Source organism: Mus musculus, chromosome 14 (genome assembly GCF_000001635.26).
Source record: "Mus musculus strain C57BL/6J chromosome 14, GRCm38.p6 C57BL/6J".
Taxonomy (NCBI): Eukaryota; Metazoa; Chordata; class Mammalia; order Rodentia; family Muridae; genus Mus; species Mus musculus.
This window is the reverse complement of record NC_000080.6, coordinates 34998506-35011129: the sequence shown is the minus strand read 5'-3', so window position 1 is coordinate 35011129 and position 12624 is coordinate 34998506. Positions and strand designations below refer to the sequence as shown.

The following is a 12624-nucleotide window of genomic DNA, read 5'->3' as shown; positions in this document are numbered from 1 at the left end:
CTGTCCGAACACTGCTCTGAGTCAGACCCCGGGATGGGTGACAGGGCATCTGAGTTCAAGGGCTTCACAGATCTGCCCTCAAGGAACCCCCTTCTTCACAGGGGCTGACCTGAAAGCAGGGAGGGAGTGATCCCTCTGCCATTCTAGGAGCGTGCCTTAAATGTGAGATCTTTCCCCTTGCTAGCTGTATATTCTGAATAAATTAACCCATACCTTCAATCCATGCAGACTACAGAAGTCACCAAGAAGGCTGATTCAGTAGCAAGGGGGCCAGAGACACACAGATGAGTCCATCGCAATAATAAAACAGGAAGCAGGTTATTCTTTGTCATGACCTGGCAAAAAAAAATCAAGAACCCAGGCAGGGACTGTCTTCAGGTGAGGAGGATGCTCGAGACACACTATCCTCAACAGCACGGTGCCTATTGTTCTGGGCCTCAACATCCTAGTCAGAATTGACTACAGTCAAGGAAGGTCCAGACCACAGTCAAGGGTACCTCTGGAATGAATGTCACTCACCAAAAGCTATTCCTTTGTGCTACCCATGTCTTGGATTTTCTGTGTTCTGTTCATTGGTATCAGGGTTCCTGCTGTCACTTAGGGTTGGTCAATTCCTGGAGATAGTCCCAATGGCTCCACATATCCCATTCTAAGTAAATCAACCCATCCAGGACCCACCATCCAACCCCCTTCTCTTTGTATTCTCATACTCCAGGATATAATCTACCTGCCCTAATCAGCCTAGGGCCAGGGACAGCCTACTATCCAAAGCCTACTGCAATCACCCATGCCAGCCAGCTCTCAGCCTGATTCCCCCTCCTCGCCTGCTTACCATAGGGAAGGCCCTAGCTCATGTACAACCGTGTCTCATTTCTTCCCAGTGTCACCTCTCCTCCCTTGATACAACAAGCTGTCATTTCAGTGGCTATCTTCTTATGGCCTTCTGCCACTGCCATAGCTAGATAGTAATAATGTCTGTATTAGCACTGTCATGCTTGCCATTGCAACACTACTTACAGTAGTCAAGATATAGGATCAACCCGCATGTCTATCGGCAAATCCATGGATAAAGACGTGTAACATTTACTCACAATGGAACGCTATTCGGCACAGGAAAAAAGAGAATAAAATCATGTCATTTGCAACAAGCAGGAAAATCCAGAACACATGATATTGAGTGAAATAGCTAAACACAGAAAGATGAGTACCATGTAGTCTCTTTCATATAAGGAGTATAAAAAGATGAACTCTTAGAAATTTGTCTTGTGATGGCTGCTGGCATTTGTGTAAACTGAGGGAATGGATGAAAGGGCCAAACCTCCAATTTAAAAATAAATAAATAAATAAAAACAATAAATTCAGGAGACACTTTGAACAAATGGTGACTACAATTCATACTAGCATGTTTTATATTTGAAAATTGCCAAACAGATAAGAGTGTGAGCTAGTGACAGCCTTGCATAGCGTGATTTAGACCTTGCCTAACGTACCCATACATCATGTCATACCCCTAAACATGGACAGCTTTGACCTACCCCCCCCCAAAACAAAACAAAATGCCCTCTCTCCTGGTTGCCTGGGATACAGAGCTCTAGAAGGACACAGAGAAGCCAAGTTTGATCAACCCATCCATACCCACACCTCACCCATCCCCTAACCAGAGGTGCACGGAATAGTCATTCCAATCCATTGCCCCACAAGCTCATTGACCTCCTGCAACACCTCTCTGAGCCATTTTTACTCTGCAAACAAGTGCCCCACCTTGCTCAGGAGAGCTGGGCATGCTTCCGTGAGAGGCACACATTAGAGCTGCCACAGCACAAAACAGATGTCCCCGCTGTCGGCTCCCTTCCAACCTTCTCATCAGCATAGGAAACGCCCCCAGAAAGGTTCTCAAATGAGCAAATCATCTCCCTTGTTCTAGAGGCTCGTCAGGAAAGGAGGTGCCGTCCTGACAATCGGGTGACACAATAGGAAACTAAAAAGGTCGGCTCTACCCTCTGTGATAATGGGAATTTCAGAGTTGCAAAGTAGCTGAAAGGAAAGAGCTGTCATTGAAAACTCTGAGAAAGGGGGACACAATTCTACCTCTAATGAGGACCAATAACATCCAGGAGGCTCTGCTTGGGCAGGTTTCAGAAGCAGCCACAAAGCCAGGGGAGGGTAGATTCTGGGAAGAAAGAAGGCCTAAATGTTTTCCCTGGGGGTGTATTCTGGCAGTGGATCTGTGTTCAAACACGGGGTCTCCTCTGGCCCTGCCCAGGGCCCTGCCAGCAGAGGCTATTGGCTGATCAGAGCACACTCCACTTCCCACCAAGCTCTATTCCCTTCCATTTAAAAAACAAACACAAGGGAAAAACATTTTAAATAATCAGGATGGAAGATCAAGATTAAAAACAATTTAAAATAAACGTCTACTCTGGCACTTTGGAAAAAACATACCACGCTGCATTAAGTGCTTTGAATTAAGTAAATTACACCAAGTAACTAATTTACATAATGATCAAGATTTGCATTTTACACATGTTATAATGAAAATGGGTTTATAAAATAATTCTTCACCAACTTCTGTTCAGAGATGGGAAGCATTTGCAGAAAATTCCATGATATTTATCTGCTACTGTCTTTCATGTTTCAGATTTCTGGCTCCTTCAATCAGGTTTTGGTTTTTCTTTTTCTTTTTTTTTTTTTAATCTGCAAGGCCCCTTATTCCCAGTGCAATAAATAGTGCCTTTGATTTGCAATTCCCTCTCGTCAACTGAGTGAGATCATATTTTTTATAGAATCCATAATATGCTAATGATTTTTAGAATTTTCACAAATAAAGTTTGATGTCCCTGTCACCTTTCACTTACAAGGTATTTGGGATTGATTTTTAGCAGCGCTTCCTGTAAGATCTGGAGGGACTGTGCTTTTGCTTAGGACACTGCCTGGCTTTGTTGGATAATGGATGGCACAGCATTTAGAGGTATCAGCAGTCCCCTGGGGCTGAGGCAAGACTCCCAGCTGATACCTCCAATGGATAGCCTTCAGTTTTGATGGCTACTTCCTGCCTCTAGGACCCTTGGGTGTGGAGGCCAAGAGGCAAAACATAGTCCCCTGGAGCTTCAGGCTGTTCAGCCACCATTTGTCTCCCTCCCCACAGCCTCTGGATGATGCCCGATCACACCTAATTTCCCAGATGAGGACATGGAAGGACAGAAAGGTTGAGACTCTCCAATACCACCAGACAAGAACGGAATGAGCCACCTCTGTGCTTTGAGGATGTTTTTCCAGATCTCTAGGTAACTTAAATAAGATCACACACACACACACACACACACAAAAAAAAAAAAGTAACTTTCCCCATGCATTTCCAGGGACCCTAAACTAAACATCTTTGCTCTTTGTTAATAGTGTGTCTGTGCCATTGCAGAAGGAGCAATGGCATAATATTACTGGCATGTCACAGTCTGAATGTCTATGTCCCTCCAACCCCCATGTTGAACTCCTAGTCCTGGTGGCTGAAGAAGGAGGAAGATTAGTGGGGAAGCCGGGGAGGGGGGGCGGGATGGTGATGTGTTAGTGCCCTGATAGGAAACAAGAGGCCGGACCAATGATCCAGCTTTTTCCCCACCCTGTGTGTCGACACAATGTGAAAACAGACTTCTGCAAACCAGAAAGAGAACTGAACCCTCAACAGACTCTGGATCTGTCTGTCACCTTGCTCTTGAACTCCTAAACCCCAGAGCTGTGAGGAAAAAAAAAATCCATTTAAACCATAGAATACTCTTTTCTTCATACCAAGCCGAGATGATTAGTACACAGCAGGGGCTTTTTAAGGTCTGACTTTGTGCCGCTACACTGAGTAATTTGCATAGACTACTTCATCCATCCATCCCCGTGACAGCCTCATGTCTTCTGAGGTTATCCAGCAAGGAAGAGACTGAATAGAAGTTCAAACCCAGAATTCTCCAGCAAGCCAGAGACACCTGAGAGGTGACAGGAAGGAGGAAGGTGCACAAACTCTGTGCTTATCTGGGAACCACGTGTAGCCCAGACTTCACCTGGGCCTGAACACCCCTAAGGAATGACTAGATGATGTCCACTTTGCAGCTTAGTCACCGGCTCAAACAGAAACGGGGTGCAACTTCAGCTGTCTCCCAGGAGAGACCTTGCTCCTTGTAAGGCGCACCTGGGCCTGGCAACCCCAAGCTCAGTTCTCCAGAGGGCTCAGCCAAAGCTCAACAGAACTCCCCAGAGACCTGATGCTGGAGTCTAGCTTTCCGGAATGGCAAGAAGATGCAGATGTGACCACTCCATTACCAGCTGCTAATGTGCGATCAGTATTAATAACTGCCATTACACAGCGAAACATGGCATCCTCATTAGTCCTGTAAATTACCACTGAGGAAAAATCCAAGATACTAAAAACAGCACACCCAGCTGAGATGAATTAGAAGCAACCCAGGTTGGGTGCCACCTCTTCCGACCTGAAAGGCGCTGTTGTCCGACTACACACCAGGCCCTTCTGATTCCCAGGACCATCGACAACCCAAAAATGGCAGGGTGCCCCAGTCATTACTCAAGAGATCTCTGTTGCCCCAGCAGCAATACTCTGACTTCAATCCCTCACTCAGGCTTTCTCCAACACTCTATCTACTGCCCAATTAGGTCATGTTCTGTAGCAGATGTCAGAGAAAGTGACAAGAACCTGAGATAAGCTTCAGAGAACCGAACTGAAGACAGGAAAGTCAGTAGCATTGGGATGCCAGGAAGTACTCATGAAGGGGTCTGCTTACCATCAACAAAAGTCTCAAAACAGCGTTCGAGAAACTGCAAGAGTGGGTCTTATAGGTTGAGCATGAATTCTACACACAAACAAGAGGGGATTAAACTCTAGACCAAGAGGACCTCAGGACCCCTGGGATCCCAGCTTTACAAAGTCAACGGTCTAGCTGGGTGACCTACGAATCATTCTGCATGAGCACAAGGTAATGCCTAGAGACAAAGCACAGTGACATTTCTGGATATAAAGTACATCAGGTGGCCCGCTAGGCAACACAGACTAGGCACACAAAGCCAGCCCTCCTGCCCAGGGTGGGTCAAGTCTCTGAGGGAGAGGATGTACTGGTATGGCAATGCCAGTGGCGTCACCTGAAGTCCACTCTGTGCCTATGTGACCTCCATGACCGGAGATGTGCAGGAAGCTTTTATGAGGACTTTGGCTCCCTGGTGGCTCTGTCCACACAGCATCCTCCTGACCTTGTGATAAGTTAAGTACCATTAACTTCCAGATGAGATTTATATAACTACTCCTATACCAACCTGAGTTTAATATGTTTCCTCTGGAGCCCACCTTGGAGGAGGTAGCAGCAACCAGAATGAGGAAGGAAGGCTAAGGAGAGGCTGACAGATTCCAGTCCCCTTTCCTGGGGCTTTTCAAGTACCATGACTGAAGACGGACCAATTCTGCCCACACTGAAGAGTACCAGAGAGCCTCAGAACTCACTGGACACAAAAGTTGTACCACAGTCTTTGAAGATTGCATTGAAGAGGCAGGTAAATACCCAACTCAAGGACAGATCTCTCTGCCAGAAGCAAGATGTAGGTAGTGTCAGGCACAGTGGACAAAATCACCTGCTGGCCTCATCAGGAAAGAGACATCAGGCTGTACCAGGATCAGACAGATGGGGTGGGCACACCTCTAGGACAAAGGATATAATAATGGCATCACTGGGACACTCTTGTTAAAGCAGAGGAGGACAGAATGTTGGCAGGTGAGAGGAGAGACCATCCCAGAGGGTTGTTCTGTGGAAGGGCAGAAGTCTAGAGGTCATGGCAATCTAGGGCCATGGCTCAGGTAGGACTCAGTAGACTCTCCTCTCTGGTAGATTAGAGCCCTCAGATAGACAGCGGGCAGCTTTGCCCCAGATCAGCTAAGTGCAGAAGGAGAAAGGAAATCCAGATGCCAGCTTATGGCTCATGTGGCCTATGGACAGGAAACAAGTAGAAGAGTAAGAGACTCAAACAAGAGAGAGAGCAGCTTAGTCCTGTTGTGAAGGAGTCCTCACACTGTGCAGCCCTTCAGGCACATCCATATATTCCACCGTGTGTTCACACTCTTATGTGCACATTCACATTCATTCACACAACCACAAACAGCCACACACAGCCACACACACACACATACATGCAGTGCTCACACTCACTGGTACACACATACACTGTACTGAAGCCAGCTGTACCAACTCACCAGACCCTACCATTAACTTTTCAAGAATTTGGGGCACTTCCAAATATAACCACTTTAATTAAATTTTACAAACCTATAATTAAATACATTATTTCAGAAACAACACTGACAAATATACAAAGCTCAACACCTCCCAGACCTTTTGTTGATTTTTACTCTGTGCTCTGAGGCTAGGAGTGTCTATCAGATTTGACAGAGGAAACAGTACTTCCTCCCCCCCCATCCTCATGTGCAGTGACATCAACAGGCTCAAAAGCAGCCGTGGCATGAGGACCTAATCACAGAGATCAACTGACACTACTCACTGATGCTTCATGTTTTCTTGGAGACTTCTTTCCAAACATTTACTGGTATGCCATGGCTCCCAAGGCACATACCCATATCCTACCCAAGCCTTCCATGTTCTCAGCCTTCCACATGGCTATCTCATGCTGTCTAGAGAAATGGTTCTAGAATCCCCTGAATTAACAAATCCTGAGACTCTCACATCTCTTCTACAAAATAGAGCTGTACTTTTGTTTAGTCTGTGTATGCCCTGTGACATGCTTTCAATCATCTGCAGATTGCTTATAATACCTAATACACTGTAAATGCTATGTAAATCATTGCTGCATAGTACTGTTTAGGGAATATTGACCAAAAAGTCTGCACCTGTTTTTTATAGCTATAAGTTTCTTGAATATTTTCAACTGACAGGTGAATGCAGAGTATGTAGTACACGGAGATAGCGCTCTCTCTCTCTCTCTCTCTCTCTCTCTCTGTCTGTCTGTCTCTCTCTCTCTCTCTGTCTCTCTCTCTCTCTCTCTTTCTCTCTCTCTCTCTCTCTCTGTCTCTCTCTCTCTCGTGTGTGTACTCACACATGCATATAAATACATATATGCATACACGACTCTAAGCCTGAATGAAGTTGGGCACCTGACTTTTCTGCCTTCCTCAGCCCTCCACTGGTCCTAGGCGCTGCCTTGCAATCAGAACCTTCATGCCTCACTGTGCCTTGGAAGGCAAGATGATGGATGACAGAAATTGGTCATGATCAGACTTGTGGTCAGCTGAGGCTGGGAGCTCTATAAAGATGGGGAGATATGACTGGATGTCCCAGCCCAGGTATGCAAGCCACTCTCGAAGCAAAGACAGGGAGCTGAGGGTCCCTGTGGTTCCATGTAGCCCTGCTTTAAAAACATTCCTAAATCCCAAATTAAATGCCTATCTATATTAATTAAGATCCAGGATATGCAGGGCTAATGGGACTGCCAGCCCATTCATCACAAGCTAGTTACCTCCCGCCAGAACCTCTTGGGTTAGATTACAAATGGGATATGGAGTAGAGGCCGGGTGGCAGGATATTATCCTGAAATATAATTTGAACTTTCCTTCCAAAATACCATCTTCAAGCTGATCCATCACTTGTTTGCCCCCACCCAGGTCTGCCACAAGTGAGGCCATGCTGAAACAGGAGGCCATCCATCACTGGCCCCCAGAAAGGCCTGGAAATGCCAGAGCTGCTCTCAGGCACAAAGGAGGATGCATACAACTGCACTGATAGTATGATCAATGTCAGTGGGAGGGGCCCATGAGATGGGTATGTGGATGCAGGAATGAGCGCCACCCATTCTCCTCCCAGAGGGATATCTTCTTCCTGCCAGCAGCTCAGGTCTTGGGAAATGAACAAGGAACCCTCATTTATATAGCAGTTTCTCTTTACTGTCTCCCAATACTCATTCATTTTCTCTTCCTATCCTCCTCTCAAGTGTAAAGTATTTATTTCTACTCTACAGCTAAGAACTGGAGCCCAGAGGCTACATTAAGACTCAAGGGGTCTGATGTGCACTAGGCTCTGCAGCCTCCAGAAGCAAAGCAGTTAAGCACCAGGAACTGTAATCTATACCTCAGACTCTAGAAGGTCCCCTGACTTCTGGGACAACCTCAGTATCCAATGGACATCGTGGCAGCAGCAGGCATCTATAAATAGTGATCCAGGAACTTATTCAAGGCCACATATTCTCAGCTCCAACCACTGAGCTAGGCACACAGTAGCAGCTCTATAAGGTTATATAGAAAAAGATTTAAATTAACTAATGAAATCAATCCTCCATGCAAGGACAGAAGCTTGGGTCTGATAAGAACCCACTGGGTTGGTGCACAAGTTCACACCAGAACCATAGCACATGCCTCTTTATCCATTACAACCAGAAGTGATGAGCACGGGAAAACTCTGGCAATGTTGGACATGGTGTCAAGCCTTGGGTGCTCCCTGACCCACTTGACTCGAGTTCTGTCATTGTCCCTATTACACAAATAGAATCCGAGACTGGATGAGGTAAGTGTCAGCATCAGAGTTCAAGTCCACAGATTCCAAACCATCTGCTCTTCGCCTCTCTGATTGATAGGGACAAGTGTGTTGTGTGTAAGCCCTGAGTATTGTCAACCTCCATCACCTCCCAGGAAAACAAGTAATAAAAAAATAAATAAATCCCCACTCAGCAAGGTCCCCGACTCCCAAGTCAGCATTATCAGCTGCACCATTTATAGAACACTGGGGACTGCTCATGATGGCCCCAGGACAGTGCTGCCCCCGCCTGCAACCAATAACTCAGCACCCATAGTGTCTGGCTCAGCCCAGACAGGTGGCAGCCATCCTGCAGCTCTCCTAGGAAGCAGCCGTGCAACCTCTGATCAGGGCATCAAATGGGCTCTTTCCTAACACACAGCTCCCTTTTCCACCCACTCCTCAGAAGAAACTGGAGATGCAGATTCAGATGCTGAGACAGAATTTTCGTGGTGATTATAGTGATTTCCAGGTTAGAGGGAAACGAGCACCCCAGAAAGTATATAGAATCAATCTCTCTATTCTGGAGTAGCAATAAAACTCCATTAAGAATGAAATATGAGCAGTTCATCATAATCCCTGTCACAGGGAGAAAAGAGAGATCCAACTGTGTGCTGTTGGTCACAGATACCCAAGGCAACTCTGATGAGATGTGGCCCAAACCCCAGCCCATCTCTACATCCTTGCCCTTCCCTCCTACTCCACACATCAGCACTAGGCCAGGGGACAAGTAAACATGAACAGTCCTCAGAACTCGTCAGTGCAAGTAGGAGATGGAGAAGACAGAGGGGGGAAGGTAAGGGGCTGTGATGAGGCTGTTTAGGATCCATGACAGATGTCTGTAAAGATATAATCCACCTGCTGGTGGTCAGAAGACACACACATCACATGATTCATTGGCTGTTCTGACCTCAGACTCCTGGAAGTCTATCCCTGGAAGGTGTGGGGGGGGGGGGGGCGGGGGATGTCAGAAAAAAAAGAAAGAAATGCTACCCAGAAGACAGCCTAGCAACATGAGCTAAAAAACAAACAAACAAAAACCAAAAAACCACTTCCCTCGGCAGTGCAGCAGGATTGGATTCCATTGATAAGACCAAGACACCTATAGTTATCTATAGTTATAGAGGGCTCAGGAGTGGATGCCCAGTATGTCTAGGGTCATTTATCACCACTAGCTTCTTTCCTACTCTAGCAACAGCCTCCAGTCCTCTAGTTTTAAACCCCTTCCACACCCAACTTGAATCGCTATCCTTGGCTCTGCCAGGACTTCTGGATGTATCTACCAACTTGGAAACATACACATTGAACCCAATCCAGCCAGAAATCTTGATTCTAAATCTCCCATAAGCTCATTCTTTTATTTTAGGATTCTTCATTTTTCACCTTGGTTGCATTAGGAAGTTGCTAAGAGATTTGTAAAGTACACCTCTGGGTGTGTCTATAGAAAAATGTCCAGGTGGATTAACTAAGACCTGCCCTGAACGTAAGCATCACCAAACCCCAGATTAGAGGTTGGCATATAAGAGGAAGAAAAGGAGAGAGTCCACAGATGCACGGGCATACCCTCCCTACTTCCTACCTCCTAGGAGGTAAGCTGCCTTCTCCATTCACTCCCATTTCTCTGGAACATGGATTCATCTGGAGCTGGGCCACCATGGACTGGAACCTCAAAGCATCTGCTATAATAAACCTTCACCTTAAAGTTGTTTATGCCAGGTGTTTGTGACAGATATGGATAGGTTGTGTTAATCAGTTTTCTGTTGCTAATAATAAATACTTAAGGTAATCTGCTTATTAAAAGAATAGATTCCCATTGCCTCAGTGTTGTTGAGGTTCCAGCCCATGAGTGGGAGGCCACAAGTGTTGGGGACTCTGCCAAGGCATCATCAAAAGAGTACTTGTGAGGTAACCCAATCACAAAAGAACACACATGATATGCACTTATTGATAAGTGGATATTAGCCCAGAAGCTCGGAATACCCAAGATACAATTCATAAAACACATGAAACTCAAGAAGAAGGAAGACCAAAGTGTAGTTACTTCGACCCTTCTTAGACAGGGGAACAAAATACCCATGGAAGGAGTTACAGAGACAAAGTGTGAAGCAGAGACTGAAGGAAGGACCATCCAGAGACTGCCCCACCTAGCGATCCACCCCATAAACAACCACCAAAACCAGGCACTACTGTGGATGCCAAAAGAGCTCGTTGACAGGAGCCTGATATAGCTGTATCCTGAGAGGCTCTGCCAGTTCCTGACAAATACAGAAGTGGAGGCTCACAGCCATCCACTGAGCCGAGCACAGGGTCCCAAATAAATGAGCTAGAGAAAGGACCCAAGGAGCTGAAGTGGTTTGCAGCCCCATAGGAGGAAGAACAATATGAACTAATCAGTTCCCCCAGAGTTCCCAGGGACTAAACCACCAACCACAGAGTACACATAGTGGGACTCATGGCTCCAGCTGCATATGTAGCAGAGGATGGCCAGTTGGTCATCAATGGGAGGAGAAGTCCTTGGTCCTGTGAAGGTTCTATGCCCCAGTGTAAGGGAATGCCAGGACCAGGAAGAGGGAATGGGTGGATTGGTGAGCAGGGGGAAGGGGGATGGGATGGGGGGGTTTTCAAAGGGGAAACCAGGGAAGGGGATAACACTTGAAATGTAAATAAAGAAAATATCTAATAAAAAAAAAAGTACTTGGCACCACAAAGGCACTCACCTCATGGTCAAAAAACAAGAGAACATAGAGACTGGCGTCTCCCCTTAAGGACAAACTTCCTATCACTGTGACTTTTGTTGGTCAACTTGAGAGGATTTAGGATCACATAAGAAAAAAAAAATGCCTGGGCAGCACGCCTATTAGGGAGCTTCAAGACTGGGCTAATGGAGGAGGAAATTTCTGTCCTAAAGATGAACAGTACCATGCCAGGGATTCATGGATAGAACTAGATAGAAGACAGCTGGCACCCTTCCTCTTACTCTGCTTCCTGACAAAAGATACAATGTAATTGGCCACCTCTCATCCTGTGCCATACCTTTGATGACAAATCTAACAATTCTTTTAACTAAACTTGCTTCTTGAGAATAACAAATACATTCCTAATAGCCATAATACCACCCACTAAGCCCCACCTCTTAAAGTGGGTGCCACTCCCAGTGGTGCCATAGACTAGGAACTAGGCCTTTTATGGCATGGATGTTTGTGCTATAATCGAATATCTTAAGATACAAGCTATTGAACAGACTATCCATAGAAGCAGCATCACAAACCATCCAACTGAAAAGATGTCTCTTTGGCAATCTTCCTTTCTTCTTTCCTCACCTGTAATCCAAAAGATAACCAGAAACCCTCTCTTCTGCCATCACTACTATTGGCCTGCCCATACAATCATCTCTTCATGAAATCATTCTGACAGGTCAGCCTGGCCTCTCGGTTCCCAGGCCAGATCCATGCAGTGTGTCCACATAGCAGAGACTTCTCCAAGCAAGAAGCAGACCAGGTGCCTGCCCACCTTAGAAAGCCCAGAGACTGTGACCTGAACCTCTGAGACCTGGTGTGACTTCCCCTGCCTTGCTCTTCAGCACAGCTGCTTCCTCTCACTCCTCCCTCCCCTCCAGCCACACAGGTCTTCATTCTCTCTCATACTCCAAACTCAGTATCTCTTTAAATATTTCACAGGCGAAGCACCTGCTCTACAACTACCCCCAACAGTTGTCTCACTGCCTTCTTTGATGTACCATATTATCAATTCTAACGTCAATCTCCAGAAACCATGTAAATGCCAGGTAGGTGTGGTAGCCACCTGTAAGTTAACCTAAGGAAGTAAAAACAAGGGATTTCCCCAGAATAAGTTGGCTAGTAAAACTAGCCATATTGCCGAGCTTTTGGTATGACTGAGAGACCCTGTCTCAGTGAATAAGGTGAAAGTACAACTGTGAATGAATGTCAACATTAACCTTGGGCCTCTACAGGCACACACACATGTGCTCACACTCACCCACACCACATATATACACCACACACTCACACATCCCACCTACATACAAACACATGCACATGTGCAC

The 12624-nt window shown here is 46.1% G+C and overlaps 1 protein-coding gene across 4 annotated transcripts in view; it reads right to left on the bottom strand.

The window, feature by feature from the left end:
• The window catches only part of Grid1 (glutamate receptor, ionotropic, delta 1), a 763385-nt gene that overhangs the window by 572258 nt on the left and 178503 nt on the right, over positions 1 to 12624 (bottom strand). Inside the window, exon 2 of one of the 4 annotated variants that reach the window (XM_006518566.4) lies at positions 214 to 335. The exons of the other annotated variants lie outside the window; for them this stretch is intronic. The gene's annotated coding sequence lies outside the window, so the exon portion shown is untranslated. The remainder of the gene's footprint in view (positions 1 to 213; positions 336 to 12624) is intronic. 4 annotated transcript variants of the gene reach the window in all.